Source organism: Octopus sinensis, linkage group LG16 (assembly GCF_006345805.1).
Source record: "Octopus sinensis linkage group LG16, ASM634580v1, whole genome shotgun sequence".
Classification (NCBI taxonomy): domain Eukaryota; kingdom Metazoa; phylum Mollusca; class Cephalopoda; order Octopoda; family Octopodidae; genus Octopus; species Octopus sinensis.
This window is the reverse complement of record NC_043012.1, coordinates 39,990,738-39,998,237: the sequence shown is the minus strand read 5'-3', so window position 1 is coordinate 39,998,237 and position 7,500 is coordinate 39,990,738. Positions and strand designations below refer to the sequence as shown.

The following is a 7,500-nucleotide window of genomic DNA, read 5'->3' as shown; positions in this document are numbered from 1 at the left end:
CATGAAATAAATAAAATAAACAAACAGCGAAAAATTAAAAAAGCGAGAGAAAACACAGAAAGAGAAGAACAACAGAAAAGTTAACCGTCATATTTAATATATATGCTCCAGGTTTTCCTTTTTTCTGCTAATTCTTCAAGAAAAAAGTACCTTAAAACCTTAAACAAGAGAAAAAGAAAGAAAGAAAGATCATTTATAAAAATAACCTTTCATTGAGAAAGTCACTCAAAGATTTCTTTTGAGCTTGTTTCCTATGCGTGATACAATTCCAAACAATAACTTCATCAAATATTTAGGCATCAAAGAGAAATTCGAATAAGAGAATCGAAAAAGAAAACCGTCCAACCTCACCCCACCCCACGAAAGTACCCGACGGCACAAAGTTTGCGTGTTTATGTGGTGATTATACATACACGTGTATGTATAACCATATATATATACATATATATATATGATACATATGCATATGTGTGTGTATATATATTTACATGCATATATGTCTACATATATGTAGATACGTGTATACACATACACACACACATATTATATATACATACGTATATATATATAGATACATATACATATATATATATTTATATATATCTCCATAAACAAAAAACATACATGTATACACACACACACCACACATACGTATATATATATGTTTATACACACTCACAGTAAAGCATATGCGTATATAAAGAACAAAGAAAAAAGTATAATAGACGAGAATGCGAATAAGCGGTATAATGTCAAGAAAAGGAGAAATGAAAGACAAGTGGGCGGAAGTGAAGTGTTGAAGTGTGTAATGAGTAAAAGAGACGCAGAGAGTCTCTGAGTACATATTGGAATGGTTATTTATTAATTTAGTGGCACACGAAGCTTCGCTCAGCTGTTAACTCTTGTGATCTTTAGTGTGAGTCCAGTGTAAAAAGGAATGCAAAGTGAGAAAATTGGTCTGACAGAATCTCTACCTATTTCATAAAACACATGCTCATAAACATGCCAATATCGAGACATGTACATTCCTGGCACAGGCGTGGTTTGCGTAGTAAGAAGTTTGCTTCTCAAGCATGTCGTTACAGGTTCAATTCAACTGCGTAGCACTTTGGGGACAAGTGTCTTCTGCAATAGCCTCGGGCCGGCCAAAGCCTTGTTAGTGGATTTGGTTGACGGAAACCGAAAGAAACCCGTCGTATGTATGTATGTATCTATCTATCTATAAATAAAGAAGAATTATTAATAAGGTAATTATAAGGTGACTAGCAAGTTACTGAATCTATATATTATAAAGATTGAAACAATGCAGCGGATGAGCTACAGGGATAGGCTGAGAAAACTACAGCTTGACTCCCTGAAGCGAAGGTGCGAGAGATATGCTATAATATACATATGGAAAAGGGCTAGTACCTAACTTTGGCATTGAATGTTATGTAAATGTCTATACGACAGCTGGCTATACAACACGATCTGTGTCCTTAAACATGTATATTTTTTATATATAAGGACACAGATCGTGTCGTATAGCCAGCTGAAGACGATGTCTCCTGGGGTTAAATTACTGCAACATTCGTCCTAAACCAGGACTGCCATGTTATGTTAGCAAATAATCTTTGCTCCAGTTTTTTTTTTATCTCTAAACGTAAGCAGGGCCGAATCAACGCAATGATTATTGTATATCCTAGAAATAGCAATGAAATGTCCTCTAAATCACATCTCAAACGTTCGAAATTAAAGAGAGACTATGTTCAAGTAGGCTACGTCCGCAAAAATAGACGGGGTGGCCATGGATGGAAGTCTTTGATCAAAAGTCTGCTCGACGAGAGTTGTATAGGCGTTAAAAAACATGAGCAGGAAAGGAATTCTAGTGAAATAATGTTTTAGGGAGGAAGGATTGGGTAGAAGTCGTGAGAGTGGAAGGTCGGGTGGCGAGCGGCGGCACAGTACAGGTCATGAAATGCGGAAAGGCAAATGAATCGCGTGGATTTGAGAAAGTGACACGTGATCAGTTAATTCTGAGGAACGGAGTCCAGTATAAAATGGAAAAATTAGGGGACACAGCCTCAAGTAAAAAACATTCCAATCACAAGTACTCAGTTAAAATATTTGACCTAAAATTACATTATGTTGAGTGTCTACACAAGCTTAGCCCTAGGTCACAAGGTCTATGACCAAAGACGTCCCAGCCATGACTATCATTCAAAACAGTGTATCAAAGCTACATTACCCTCTTTATTCACCCTTTAGTTTGCAGATAGCAAAGATGGGTCTGTGTATTGAGGGGGATCTGGCTACTGTTTTTGTTTGACTTCATTGTGGTTCCTTCATTAATTCATGTAGTGATTGTTGTTGGTTCTGACAGAATAAACATTTGATCGAAACCGTTCCAATTCTGACCATCCTGTTGTTTTTCCACTCATTATCCAATATATCCTTCATTGCTGTTATTGTTTCACCCCAGGTCAGGCCTGTGATTTAAAGCTTTTAAGCCGTGACCATCCTGTCGTCTTTCCAGCCATTGTCGTTGTTTAGTTTTAGGTCAGGCCTGATTGCAAGAACTATGACTTAAAGCGTTCCACTTGTGTCCATCCCATCTTTTATTCATAGCGTATTTCATCTAATGTGTGCTTTCAAAGCATGGTTAGCCCAAAGCAAACTGGACGTTGTTTGAATTTATTTCATGCAACAGCAGAGCTATAGCCTTGACGCTTACCAAGGGAAACTGGGATTCAAGCTAGGTGGAACATACACCCAAATGTTAAGAGCAGTCTTAAACATATCTTGGAGAAGACATCCCACCAAGAAACAGCTGTAAGGACCTCTCCTGCCTGTTTCTAACATCTTAAGGGAAAGACGCTTGTGCGAGATAAACAAGTGCTGCCATGTGACTTACAGCTATGGATACGAAAACATGGCCGTGTTCGATCAGGTCGTCCGAACACCACTTACGTTGACACAGGATGCCTCCCCGAAGACCTCCCTCAGCTAAAATGCAAGACTGTAAGGAAGGCGTGTGCGAGTTAAAAACATTAGAGCCAGCTCGACCAGATGATTATGAATATCTTACTTCATTCTTTACTAAAGATTTGAATGTGGTTTAGCAGATCAGGAGCCTATATATATAGACTGTCGCTGTCTTTGGATCAATACTCCGAGTATTCACAGCCAGTGTAATATTATAAAATTGGTGTAGAATAAACAGGAAAATCACAATTAGTTGTTTATTCGTCACAATGGAACAACAAAACCCAACAAGTAGAAACACAATGTTATTGTTGTTATTGTTGTTATTGGTGTTGTTCTTTTAAATAATGTCTTCCTTACATCATTTTTATGAAATTAGAATCTGTGAAATGTCAGCAAATGTAATGAAGAGATATTAAATAAATGAATAATGCATTTAAAATTAATTTCATTGCGCTATTACTTCATCATGTGGCGGCTGAAAGGCAGCGGCAGGGGGGAAGGGGAGCTGGGGAGGGGTGCCGATTGCCTTTTTATTTTTTATTGTCTCTTTACATATATATATATATATTTTTTTTTTTCTGTTATTTTTCTCTTATTTTTCTGTTTACTCAAATTTAATTTATGTAAATACAGCAATTATCGTGATAAAAGATCCAAAAAGTATGAATTTCTATGACAGTCGAACGTTGTGTATCTTCACTCTTCTGTTCCTTTCTTCCATCTTATTTTCCCCTTCCAATCCTCCCACCACCACCACCACCACCACTTCCTATCAATTTACTTGTATTCTAACGAGGTGGAAGAGAGGAGGGAGAACAGAAAAGCTGGATAGCTATTTGCAGGAAGTGCAGCAGATATAATTGCTCTCTTAAATGCATACATTAAATTCAATATATAGTGCAGTGAACTCTTTTGGCAGAGATTGGGTTTACTTTCGAGAATGGATAAACAAGGCAAAGCATAAAGGGACGCGATTTAAGAACAGAATCCTAATATTTGTTGAATGCATACGGCACAGTTATATATCATATCATATATCGTCTCATATCACAACAAAAGCATATTAATATATGTTATATATATATATATATTAATATATATATATATATATATACTAGCAGTATCGCCCGGCGTTGCTCGGGTTTGTAAGGGAAATAACTATATAAGCATTTTTAGAGAGTTACTTCCCTTATAGATGCCAATTCGGGCTTTCTTAGCCATTTCTGTTTTGGTGTCTTCAAGCCATGAAGTCGTTGTTCTAAAAGAACGCTGGTCTCCTTGACAACGCATTACGACGTTGATTTCCTTACACTCCCTTCCCCACAGCTTCACGAGGGAGGGAAGAAGGGGGAGAAGCAAACAGGTGCAGGTGTTTGAGCGTGGACGCCAACTCCGCCGCCATCGACACACGAAAAATTATGCATTAAAATGGAATAAAAAATTATGTTAAATTATTTTTAAATCGTAGACTCATCGTAGACGCGCGCTAATACTCAGACGAGCTCGATATTAATCACGACTATAAGATACCCGAATTTGGTAAACTGCACCGCAAAATGTGGGAGGAGTTAGGAATCTAAATCGTAGGAGACAGACACTCACACAACTACAGTTTTATATATTATTATATATATATATATGTTAATAAAATAGAATATATGCATATATATAAACATATATGTACGTACCTACCTCTACATGTACATATACACGCATATATGTTTACAGGACACCAAAAAGACGTCGAACACATAGAGAGACGAAACACATAGACACAAACCAAGGAACAAGACAAGCAAAAAAAAGGGGAGAGATACAGGACAATAAGCACAACGAAAAATCCCCTTCTTCAGTCGCTAAGATTTCATCTACTAAACGTTTCGAAGGATAAAAGCGAGACGTATACTTCGAAGAAAAATTCCTTCCCGCGAAAAGCAAATCAATTAAAATTCTGAGATCTTTTCGCAGAGGGGTAAAAAAAGCAAGACGGTAACGAACGTACAAACATATAAACAGTAAAAAATATATATATAAACAGTGGAAAAATAAATATATAACAGTGAGAGACAGGACAAGGAGAACAAGATAAGAAGGGCTGTTAACGCCAGACGAAAAAAGTATTGCAAACGCTGGATTATCGTGGAAGACAGAGAGGGAAAATTTTGTCGACCAGAAGCCTTACAAGGCGGGCGAGAAAGGACAGGATAGCAGTTACGACGGAAGTATCGTCGCAGATGGATGACGGGAATGGGGGAGGAGGAGCAAGAGGAAGAGAGAGAAGAAGGGGAATGGTGCGAGGAGACCCTGAAGAATGGTGAAAGGGAGAGAGAGAATGAAGAATGAGAGAGAGAGGAAGAGACAAGTTAAGTGAGGGAAAAAAAGACGAAAAAGGGAATGGGAGAGAAAGAAAGAAAGATGCAGAGTCGCGTGAGAGTTAATATCAAGGCTAACTTCTACAAGGCGGTGATGAGCTGGCGCAGAACTGTTAGCACTCCGGGGAAAATACTTAGCGGCGTTGCGTCCGTCTTTATGAAGGCAGCGAGCTGGCAAAATCGTTACCGCGCAGGGCCAAATGCTTAACGGTACTTCGTTTGCCTTTATGTTCTGAGTTCAAATGCCACCGGGGTCGACTTTGCCTTTCACCCTTTCGAAGTCGATAAAATAAATATCAGTTGAGTACTGGGGTCGACTTATCCCAATCTCCGAATTGCTGGCCTTGTGCCAAAATTTAAAACCAGTATATTTTTATATATATATATATATATATAATATATATATATATATATATATATATATGTATATTTCTCTCCTTGTTTCTTTCTGAGTATCTTCTGTCGAAGAGCGTAGGCTCGAAACGTAAAAGACTTGTTCTATTTCTATTCCTGAGCGCCATGTACTCCACCTGCCTTCGTCTTTTGTTTATTTTCGTAAAATTTCCCTTTATATATATATATACATACATACATACATACATACATACATACATACATACAGGTACTGAACCTCTTATCTGGCGACCTCGAGACTAGAGGTGGTCAGGGTTTCTGGATTTTCCGATTTTCTGGTTGTCAAGCGTTGGTGGGTGGGTGCGAGGGGCGCGCGAGCGCGCACACACATACAACTGGCTTCTTTCGCTTTCCATCTACCAAATTCGCTCACAAGGCTTTGGTTGGTCCGAGGCTATAATAGAAGACACGTTGCGAATAGTGCCACGCAGTGGGACAGAACCCGGGACTATGTGGTTGGGAAGCAAGCTTCTTACCACACAACCACGCCTGCGCCTATATATATATATATATATATATATTATATATATATTATATATATATGGAAACAATATCATAACAAATCATATATGCATATATATATTTTTATGTGTGTGTGTATAATATAAAACACAACAATTATATATAACAGATCACACAGAAATATATATAATAAATATAAATTATAGCAAATAGTAAAATCTGGAAACGAAGGGGGGAGGGGTCAAAAACAGCTCCTTTCGTTTAATTTCAATGAGAAGTGGGCACATTAACATTTCGGGTCCTCCCTCGTGGTCTGAGCGAGAACGCATTGTTACTGATTCAGTTGGGAACAAACTCAATAATGGATGTGGATACGTTTTTTTATTAGCTCCATTCAAAGCCAGCACCACCACCACTACTACTACTACTACTACTACTACTACTACTACTAGTACTACTTGAACTGATATTCAGGTCCTCTTCAAGAACGTTCGGCATGTCGAGTTCAAAATAAGATCTTTCTGTTTCAAAGAAAGGAATGACATGCTTCAGTAACAAATGGAATGGTCATATCTAGAACGCTTCTGGTCGTAGGTCTGCCCTATAGCGACTGACCTGGGGCTAAAACAAAAACACTAATGACAACATCAACATTTCAATCCTATCTACTATAGGCGCAAGATCTGAAATTTGGTAGGAGAGGTGGGTTAGTCGATTAAATCGACCCCAGTACGTGACTGGTACTTATTTTATCGACTCCCGAAAGAATGAAAGGCGAAGTCGACCGCGGAGGAATTTGAACTCGGAAAATATAGACGGACGAAATGCCGCTTAGCATTTTGTCCGGCGTTCAAACGATTCCTCCTGCTCTCAGCCTTAACACCATAAATAATAGCTTCAAATTTTTTGGCACAAGGCCAGCAATTTCGGGGGAGGGGGTGGTCTGTGTTCAATCGATACTTACTTTATCGCTCCCCGAAGGATGAAAGGCAACGTGAACACCGAGGAGATTTGAACACAGTGTACAGGCGGACGAAATGCCGTTGAACATTTTGTCCGCCGTGCAAACGATTCCGTCTGTTGACCGTCGAAACATCATCATAAATAATAGCGATGGAAATCCACGGTCTGTCTGTATGGCGGCGGCGGCGGTGGTGGTGGCGGCGGCGGCGGCGGTGGTGGTGGTGGGAGGGTTCATCTTGAAGGTTCATTTTACTGGTGGGGAGGACAGGTATCCGATCTGTTATTTGATTGGTTGTTTTGGTCAACAGGTGTTACTGCAGCT

General features: G+C 38.9%; 1 protein-coding gene across 2 annotated transcripts in view; it reads right to left on the bottom strand.

Moving 5' to 3' along the window:
* LOC115220514 overlaps positions 1-7,500 on the bottom strand; it is a 627,919-nt gene that overhangs the window by 206,774 nt on the left and 413,645 nt on the right. The window lies entirely within an intron of this gene.